The sequence below is a fragment of the Mytilus edulis genome, chromosome 1 (assembly GCF_963676685.1).
Source record: "Mytilus edulis chromosome 1, xbMytEdul2.2, whole genome shotgun sequence".
NCBI lineage: Eukaryota > Metazoa > Mollusca > Bivalvia > Mytilida > Mytilidae > Mytilus > Mytilus edulis.
The window spans coordinates 49,922,649-49,932,455 of NC_092344.1; the positions used below are offsets into that span (position 1 = coordinate 49,922,649).

A 9,807-nucleotide genomic window follows, 5' to 3' on the forward strand; every position below is an offset into this window, starting at 1 on the left:
AATAGGGAGTGGTGTGGGAACCAGGTGACGAGGGTAGTAAATTAGAGAAGTTTTATGCTTCACTCACAATAAAATAGTAAGGGAGATGGAATAGAAAAAAATCATTTTTTTTTAGGTTTCTTACAATAACTTACTGTTTAACGGTTTAACTGATAGTAGTACTTTTTAACTCTCAACCAAACATCAGACAAACTTCAAAAATTTAAATCAGTAAATTGATTGACGATTTCAGTCTTATCTATTTTTATACCCCCGTATTTAAGGGGCACATGACATTTGCGCTTTTTAACCTGTAACATGATATAGTACTACAACCAGAGTATTTTTTAAAACTTTAATGGTCCGGAAGAACACACACCTAAATTATAAATCGATGGAAAGAGGAAAATGTGTACAATAAGAAAAGTTTGGTCGTAAAAATCCAGAGTGGTCACATTTTTGTGAAATTGAGGTCAAAGGTCAGACCTAGAAATATCAATATTTCAACCACAAGGACAAAAAGGAGAAATTTTCTGATATTTATTCAATAGAATGCTACAAAAACGATTCAATCATAAGCATATGCTATAAACGATGTTTAAACGACAGATTTACCTACTTATATGAAGAGCTGCCATTACAAAATGGCGTTGATTTGGAACCTTCTGATTTTTTTTCCATTTATGACATACATGTAGCAAAAGAAGAAGTTGCCTTGACATTTTCACATCCATAAACTTTCATATTGGTTATAGTGTTTCACTACAGTATGTTACAGAATTATTTTCTAAACTATAAAACACCAGGGCCCAGTTTCACGAAGCTGTCTTAGGACTAAGACATGTCTTAGGATGGTCCTACGACATATCTTAGTCCTATGTGGGTTTCACAAAGCGGTCCTAAATTAGGACATCTCTTTAAAGTTGGTCATAAAGTTAGGACAACGCGAGAGGTGTCTTATGATGGTCTTAGGATAGTTATACGTTTATTTACTCATTTTTTATATTAATTTTGAAAAAATATTATATTATAATATAATCTAATTATCTATTCTCCTGTTCCTGCTGAAAACATATAATACATTGACGGACTATCAGGACTTGTCAACAATGAAAGTTCGATGTATTGATATAAAAATTGCACGATTTTATCTCTTAACCTTTTATAACCAATAAAGTCGAAATTGAATTCAACTCACTTGTACCAAAACAATGTCATAATTTTATATTCTTTTTTCTTAATTTTGCATTGAAAATTTCATATTTATATTGATGTATTGTTTAAAGATAATTTATATATAAATTACTTTTATTTTTTTATATTTATTTTGCAAATTATGTCATTATATTAATAAATACGTTTAGAATAATTTATGGTAAGACATACTACATTTACATGATTTTTTTCCGTAGATCATATTTATATTTGAAAATTTAAAGAACTTGCGACAGGTTTAGGATGTCTTAGATAAGATGATCCTAAGACAGCTTCGAGACGAGGTCTGAGATATGTCTTAGGATAGTCATAAGAAGATCATAAGACATGTCCTAAGATATGTCTTATGACATGTCTTAGGATAGCTTCGTGAAACCGGCCCCAGTTTATCAAATTATTTTAATATTTTTTCAATCTTTGAAAGAAAAAAAAAAATCAAGCGCTGAAACAGTGTTTTTAATTTTGCATCTAAAAGGTTGTGTATTTTGTGAAAATTAGTATCTAGTTATAGATAAATACATATTGTGTATTTGTAAAGTCTGGACAGATCAGTTATAACACAAACAATACCATAGTCACCCGAGGCGAATGCGAGGTTTAAAAACAAATCATAAGTGTTACTTGCCTTGATTAGAGGTTTGGCTAAGTGTAAAACAAAGTCAGTTTGGTGCATGAACATTGTCTCAGTGGGATAATCCTGGTAAAAAAGTTTACTCATCAATTTTATTAAGGCAAGGATAAAAAATTATGCAATGTAATGCCAATTTGATAATGTTGTAATTCAAAATCAGTCATGGCCCTTATATAACTTTTTAAAGCGTCACACACTAGCTCAAGTCTTCATTAAATAGGGACATGAAACAATCTGTTAGTCATCATATGCGGATTCAGTACGCATATTAGAATTACAACACGCTTCCCTTTTTTTACAAGAACAAGTTCAGCGCAGGACAGATTGTGTTCAAAGCAAACACAGTTTTTGAGTACAAATGCCATCTGGAGCGTAAATAGCGTCTTGATTCGGTCAAACTCGTCAGGTCAGTATAGTCTTACCACTGCATATAGGAAACACAAAAGCCATTTGAGTACAAAGTTACGATCAATGTTCATGACCCATATTCCCATATGCATATTCATGAAATATCTGCACGGCCAATCCCAAATGTAATGGGGCGAATGTTGCTACAGAAACGATTGATTTTATAATAGCCATACATTTACGAATTTTTGTTATCTTTAGGGACAATATACGGTTCAGAAGCGCCTACGTGATATTTTTCATCAATTAACTAACAAATGAACTTAAGAGCTTAAGCTCCGTGTTCAAGACCGTACCGTGACCTATAATACTGGTTTACTTTTATAAATTGTGACTTGGATGGTGTGTTGTATCATTGGCACTCATACTACATCTTCCTATATCTATTTAAAAAATGTGCGAGCATCTTTTCCATAGAAATACCCAAAACGAGGACATAGCTCATAAGAGCACTGGCGGCAGGGTGAAGTAATTGTTCCTCTTTTAATGTATCCTTGATAGACACAACTTGGTGTTTTTCTGAAAGTCTAAACAAAGACTTCAATTTTCCTGTAGCAGATATGGCATCCCCTATATTGAGTTCAGAGCTAAACTCTATATTTCATATCCCGCTTGGTTCCACTGTGTCTGAATTGTAGGGTGTCACAATATCTAGTTAGTTGTGGAGTTTGGCAGTTTGGTGAGCATCAGAGACAATGTTTGGTAAAAGTGATCGGTATATGTCGAGGAAGTGCTACATGAGAAAGGCTTTTTCTTATGGAAGAACAGATCATCACTAACAATCGTTATCAAGGAACTGACAGCAAGTTCAAATTCTAATTTTTCAGTCACCGTTTTACCTAATTGCACAGGAGTTGACTTTAATAAGTAGTTGGTAATGCATAGATAAATGATTACTCACATTAATCAGCACAACTTAAAAGACTATCAACACGTTTAGAGGACTCAGTTTTGTGTAGTTTTCTGGGTTTTTTTTAAGGTTTTGCTTTTACACAAAAAACCTGTTTCATATTCAAACTACAAGGAAGAAACTGAGCGCAAGATCGTATAAAAGTGTCAGGTTGTGAGGATACATGTGGATCAGTTTGATCACATATATGGATTTCTGTTGTTTCTAATTTAAAAGTTCCCCAATGGTGACTGGGGAAACGAAATATGGTAACTTGGTCTTCTCCTGACCGGTAGTAAAACGAAGTGGGGCGTCCGTTTGGCTGTGCGAGATGTATCAAGTTTACAGTCACGTCCGGTCAGAATGGGGACGTGAAATCCGATGCCTCGTGTAGATGTATATTTTTCCAACCTGCAATTAACCAATGGATTTGCAAAAAAGATTGAACAGTTTCTTGCTACATTAAATTTTTCACATGTTTGGAAAAATCATGATACTATTTCAGAAAGGCGTTTATTATATGCAATTCATACCAAACTTAATGATAGATATCTTAATTATTGGAAAGAAAATATATTTTGTGATAATAAATCAGTACATGGTAATAAGCTGAGAACATATAGACAGCTTAAAGAAAATTATAAATTGGAAACCTATTTATTGTTAAATATAGACAGAAAAGTAATGGGGCATTTTGCTAAAATTCGTATTAGTAATAGTGTTCTTAGAATTGAACAAGGGCGTCACACTAAAACCCCTGTAGAAGAAAGAATTTGTCCTTTGTGCCTCTTAGAAGTAGAAGATGAATTTCATTTCACTTTAAAATGTATAAAACTAAATATAATTAGAGACCAACTGTTTTCCAAAATTAGTGAAATAGTTCCCTCTTTTTTAAATATGACTAATGAAGCAAGATTTAAATTTTTGTATACGTGTGTTGAGACTGATATAATTAGAATTATTGTTAAATTTATAAGCGACATGTACATTTCTAGAAATACTTTATTAAGCACTAAATAACTTTGTCGTACCACCTCCTCATATAATGTTTATGAAATTGGTATGATATATATATGTTTGTATGCTTGTGTATAACAAATTTGTATTGTCTTGGTATCAATCCTGTAATTTTGAATTTTAAACCAATAAAAATTACTTACTTACTTACTTACTGTAGAGAGAGTGTCACGTTCTTTGCACGTTAAGAACCTTTGCAATAACTCTTTCATGGGTCCGTAGGTGGCCTGTTGCAATGCAAAAATTCTGCGGTCCAAATCCAATATACCATGATTTTCCAGTGACAGTCCAAATTTTCCCGACCATCATCCCGAATGGCCTCTATTATGACAAGACCTACCCATTGTTTTTACTGTCAACTTGTTCTCGTCCTGAACATGCATGAAATAGTTGCCACTGGACGTTAAGCAACTAACAATCAATCAAGCAATCAATCTAATTTAAAGACGCAACAATTTTGCCTTCTGGTGCAAGTCTCATAACATCACTGATGATTCGCCCAAGGAAAGCAGAATATCAAGAGAAGTTGGTTGTAGCATCACCTTGTTACACATCAAATCTCTGCGAAACTTCGGTCGTACTTTTTCCCCGACCACTTGCATGCATATTAATTGCTCTGAGGTTAAACATTGACAGACAAAGTATTTTCACACAATATGGTCCGAGTACACAGTTATCGTCCCTTGATATAGTCCCTAGTGTGGATAGTGTGTTACTTGTCATTTTTTTTTTTACCCTTCCAAATTTATTTATTTATGTTTTATGCCTCAAGTAGCAAGAAGGGGGATAAAATTACACTGTAAAAAAATTTGATTCATGAATTATAATGTAAAGTAGTGATTTGGTCCAGTTGAAAAAGGTCAAAAATTAGCATTTCGGAAGCTGTCAAAAGATTTCAAGGCCCCCTTCACATAAAATTGTCCATATTTTGAGTTAGAGCTGATTAAGTTTTCTATAATTTTGATATAATTTGTCCCAAAAGTAGTAAAACACACTGTAAAAATATTATGGAGAAAGCGCAAGTGGGATTTTTTTTCTTATTTCCATTTATTGTCTAAAAGAAATGCTCTACGAAATAACTGTGTACTCGGACCAATATCAACTATAGTCACTATCCGGTAAAACCTCTTATCCGAAGGATTTGGTTAACTTTTATAAAAAGTCAAAATTTATTAACAATAATATAACTTATTTACAGAAAATATATATAATACACGAAAGAACTAATATATATATATTCAAATCACTCAAATAAATTGACTTATCCTACAAAATCTACATAATCACATCGAAACTCAAAATCATTGTGAAGGAAAAAATAGATCTAAATGGTGGAGCTGATTGACGGATAGGAAATTTCCGTCATTAAAAATAGGTACAAATGATGTTTTTATTTTTGAGTTTTTGACAAAATTGTTTAGAATTTGCCCAACAAAATTTGCATGCAGTATCGCAATAATATGTTTTGTCCTCTCAAATGTCAAACACTGTTTTTGAATCATGTTTTCTCGTTTTTAAAGAAAAACGCGTTAAATTTGTATCTAAAAAAAACAGCCAACTTTAAGTTTGAAAGTTTTACTTGTGGATGGTATTATATTTATGTTTTTATCATTCCAATGATCCTTAAGGATGTTCGCTACTCTGTTAAAAAATAACAAGCTTTTTAAAAGACTATTATGAATTGATAGTATATTAATAAAGAAACTCAAAAAGTAGAAAAAAATGGAGGGTCCGTGTGCTAATTTTCGAGATATAAGCCATTGAAAATTTGGCGGGAAATAATTCTCTCTAGATTTTTCATATATTTAACATTGGCACCTTATTTGTTTCAAAAACTACGAAAAAATAACAAGAATTTTATAAAATTTTGAAATATAGCTTTTTAAACTTTATATAATAAAATTATGAAAGGAAAAGTAGGGGTTAGTGGGCAAAATGTTTTAATGACAATACATGGATAAAACCAGAGGATTCCAAAAATCTGGCAAAAAAATCAAAAAATGGAGGAGCAAACATCCTTAATGATATGTACATCGAAAATATTTACGAAAATAGCGGGAAATTTAACCAAAAAATATATTTTTGGATTTTAAGGTAACTACCCAAAACCGTAAATTGAGGGGTACCCCCAATTAAAAGGAGAATTTCAAAAACACCATAGCATAAATGTATATCGCGCGTATGTTATCTGTATATATTGGAAGTCAACGTTAAGTAAGCGATGCTGACAAGTGTGACATTTTGGTAGTTTATTTTAATGACATTTACTTTACTCTTTACTTTATATACATTTTATATGCATATTGAAGTGTTTGTTTTGCAAAGGAATAGTTTTTTTGTGTTTTTTTTCGGACAACTGATGTTTTTATGATGTGTAATAACTTGTTCTGTATGTATTATCCGTTTATCACTTTAATGAAATCAGTAGCGAAAGAATCAAACAAACAAAAATGCGGTTTTTCGTGTCATCTAACAACAAAGTTTTATTCAAATCCTTTGAATATTTGGCACATTTGATTGAAAGCTTTCAAACTCTAATTAGTGAAAAAATTAATAAAATCCGCCCCATGCAGTTTATTACGTAATATACTAGTTAAATTATTAAATTAATCAATTTACCGTAATTGTTATTGACCACTGGTCATGGTTGTTGTCATGCAAGTCATAACATGACAAACAAAATCTGACCATAAAAGTACAAAGTCTTAGAGAAAAATCACAAAGCACTACAAGTTTTTGGACGTTGTTAATCTCACATTTCTTTAAACAAAATGTCTGGCAGTGATATAGATTTGGTTAACAGGGATCCTAATGGAGTTAATTCTCATTTAGGGGTAAGTTTTTATTTTGTCATATTATATTTATAAAATACTGTGAAAAAGATTGGAATACAACATGAATCTCTCTGGGGTCACTCTTAAAACAGCATGTAACTCAGTAAATAAAAAAACAAAAATAATATTAAAAAAATTACAGTAGAATTTTTATTGCACAAGATGTAGCACTTTTTACGATTATTTGTTTGATATTTAGTCGAATTCAATTAACTGTCGGCTAACTCATAAAAACAATTCTGAACGTGTTTGTCCTAAATCTGTAACCTGAAATTCAGTTGATCTTATTTGTTTTGTTTGTTGTTTGAAACATAAATCAGGCCCGTTGGTTTTCTAATTTAAATTGTTTCAAATTTTGTAATGTCTTGTCCTTTTATATAGCTTGCTATGTGGTATGGGTTTTGCTCATAGTTGATGTTAGGGGCCCGGGTATAGTGGCCTTTCAGGTACTAACATCTAAATCACTTGACTACACTACCAATAATTTACCCATACTTTTTTGGTACATTTCTACCCTCGTGCATATCAGTACTGCAAGGAAAGACTGAAAACTTATAATGTTATACTTTCAATGAAATCAGTACTGATTTTGTCAGTACTGTTTCAGTACTGATTTTGTCAGTACTGTTTCAGTACTGATTTTGTCAGTACTGTTTCAGTACTGATTTTTTTCAGTACTGGTTCAGTACTGATATTGTCAGTACTATTTCAGTACTGTTATTTTCAGTACTATTTCAGTACTGATTTTGTCAGTACTGTTTCAGTACTGATTTTTTCAGTACTGGTTCAGTACTGATATTGTCAGTACTATTTCAGTACTGTTATTTTCAGTACTTTTCAGTACTGATTTTTTCAGTACTGTTTCAGTACTGATTTTTTCAGTATTGTTTCAGTACTGATTTTTGCAGGACTGCATAAGGACTGATTATGTCGGTACTGTTTAAGGACTGATTTTGTCAGTACTGTATCAGTACTTTTAGTGAATTGATTTTTATTAGTAATGGTTTAGTGATCTTCTGTTTTTAATGAATACTTACTTTTCAGGTTTTTTTTATATTTATCAATATCAGAAATGTGTTTATTTATGTATAGCTGTATTAGTTGATCTTGGTGTGTTTCTTTGTTGTGGTTTTTTTTTAAATTTGAATGCATATTCTTTTGAATAAACTGAGATCTGAAAACTAACAAATTAGGTAAGTATAGAATGGTATATTGTGACATGTTGACGGCTTTTTAAATTCATTTTCTTAGATATTGTATCTTGTGTAGACACCTCAGATTCAATATTAGGCTGTATTATCGGAGGAATTTGGACAGATGTACATCTGTTTGAGTACAATTGGAATTAAAATATAGTTTTGATTATTCTGTGATAATATTTCTACTTGTAGTAATCAACATGTCTACGCCTAGATTCAACTGTTGAGATTGATTTATCAGCGACGTGAAAAAGACTAAAGAAAAGTCTCAAAAATATTTCCCATATAAAACAAACTATTCAGGTAAAACAACATAAAAGAGGGACGAAAGATACCAAAGGGACAGTCAAACTCATAAATCGAAAATAAACTGACAACGCCATAGCTAAAAATGAAAAAGACAAACAGACAAACAATAGTACACATCATGACACAACATATTAAAATGAAGAATAAACTACAAGAACCCCACGAAAAACTAGGGATGATCTCAGGTGCTCCGGAAGGGAAAGTAGATCCTGCTGCTTATGTGATAACAAATCCGGTAAATTGTCTAATTTGGTAGGTCACATTCGTGAACTCGTGATGGCGTCCGTAAAATTTACGAAATGTAACATGTTAAGCAGTTTATCAGATTTTCTTATGTAATTGTTTGTGCTTTCGGATCAGCTAATTTAACTCTCGGATTTTTTGTAGTGTTCGCTATTGTTTTAATTTTAATGTTGTTAAAAATGCCCTTTAGTGAGTCTTAATTGTCTCCTTGATTCTGATTGTTATTACCGTTCTGTGTTCTGGATATAGTTTTGAATAAAGCATTAGGCACCAGAGAGATTCACATTGTGGTTTGAGGCTCACATTGAACATATCGATTTGTATAAAAAAAAAAACGACAGTTTATACATTTCTCACAACATTATAAACCTTTATAATGTTCATTTTGGAGTTTCGCCATTGCCTAAAACCATATGATGATATTTTGGGCAATGTATCAACATAAAACAGTTAATATCTCTTTCACTTCTTTTAACATTACTGTTATTTTTTATTGGTGATAACTAGTGATTCAATAATATACTCTTTTGCAATTGTTTTTATATAACCCTATAGTTTACGACAAAAATAGCCAATATTTTCATGTTGATAATTTTGTAAAATTTTGAATGAGTTTTTACTTCACATTTTCTTTTCTTAGTAAGAGATTCAGTACATGAAACACTGAGAGGATTTTTGAGAACAATTTAAATATCCCAGTACCAGGTCATGATGAAAGGATTATGTCAGTTGTTTTCCAGTTTCTGTATTATTTGATGTGTCTGAAAGGTTATTTTGTAAGATCATACGGTTTGAGAACTTTCAATATTTTTTTTTATTAAGTAATTTTAAATATAAGTTTTCAAAACGATTTGTAATCTTGATTTTCGGCAGCAACAGCAAACGCCATTTCATATGGATGAACCCATTCTAACTTTTCCAGAAAAATTGTCTTCAAGCGCCTCTACATTTTGTATATATTATTAATTGCTTTTAAATTATTTAAAACATTAATTCTGTAGGTATATAGTTAAATTCAGAAGAAACTTAATTAATATGATACAATTGTGAAATTAATTAATAAAACAAATAGAGGAACACTCA

General features: G+C 31.4%; 1 protein-coding gene across 1 annotated transcript in view; it reads right to left on the reverse strand.

Annotated features, from left to right (window-relative positions):
• Positions 1-9,807, reverse strand: part of LOC139513342 (mucin-21-like) — a 254,285-nt gene that overhangs the window by 64,069 nt on the left and 180,409 nt on the right. The gene's annotated exons all lie outside the window — the stretch shown is intronic.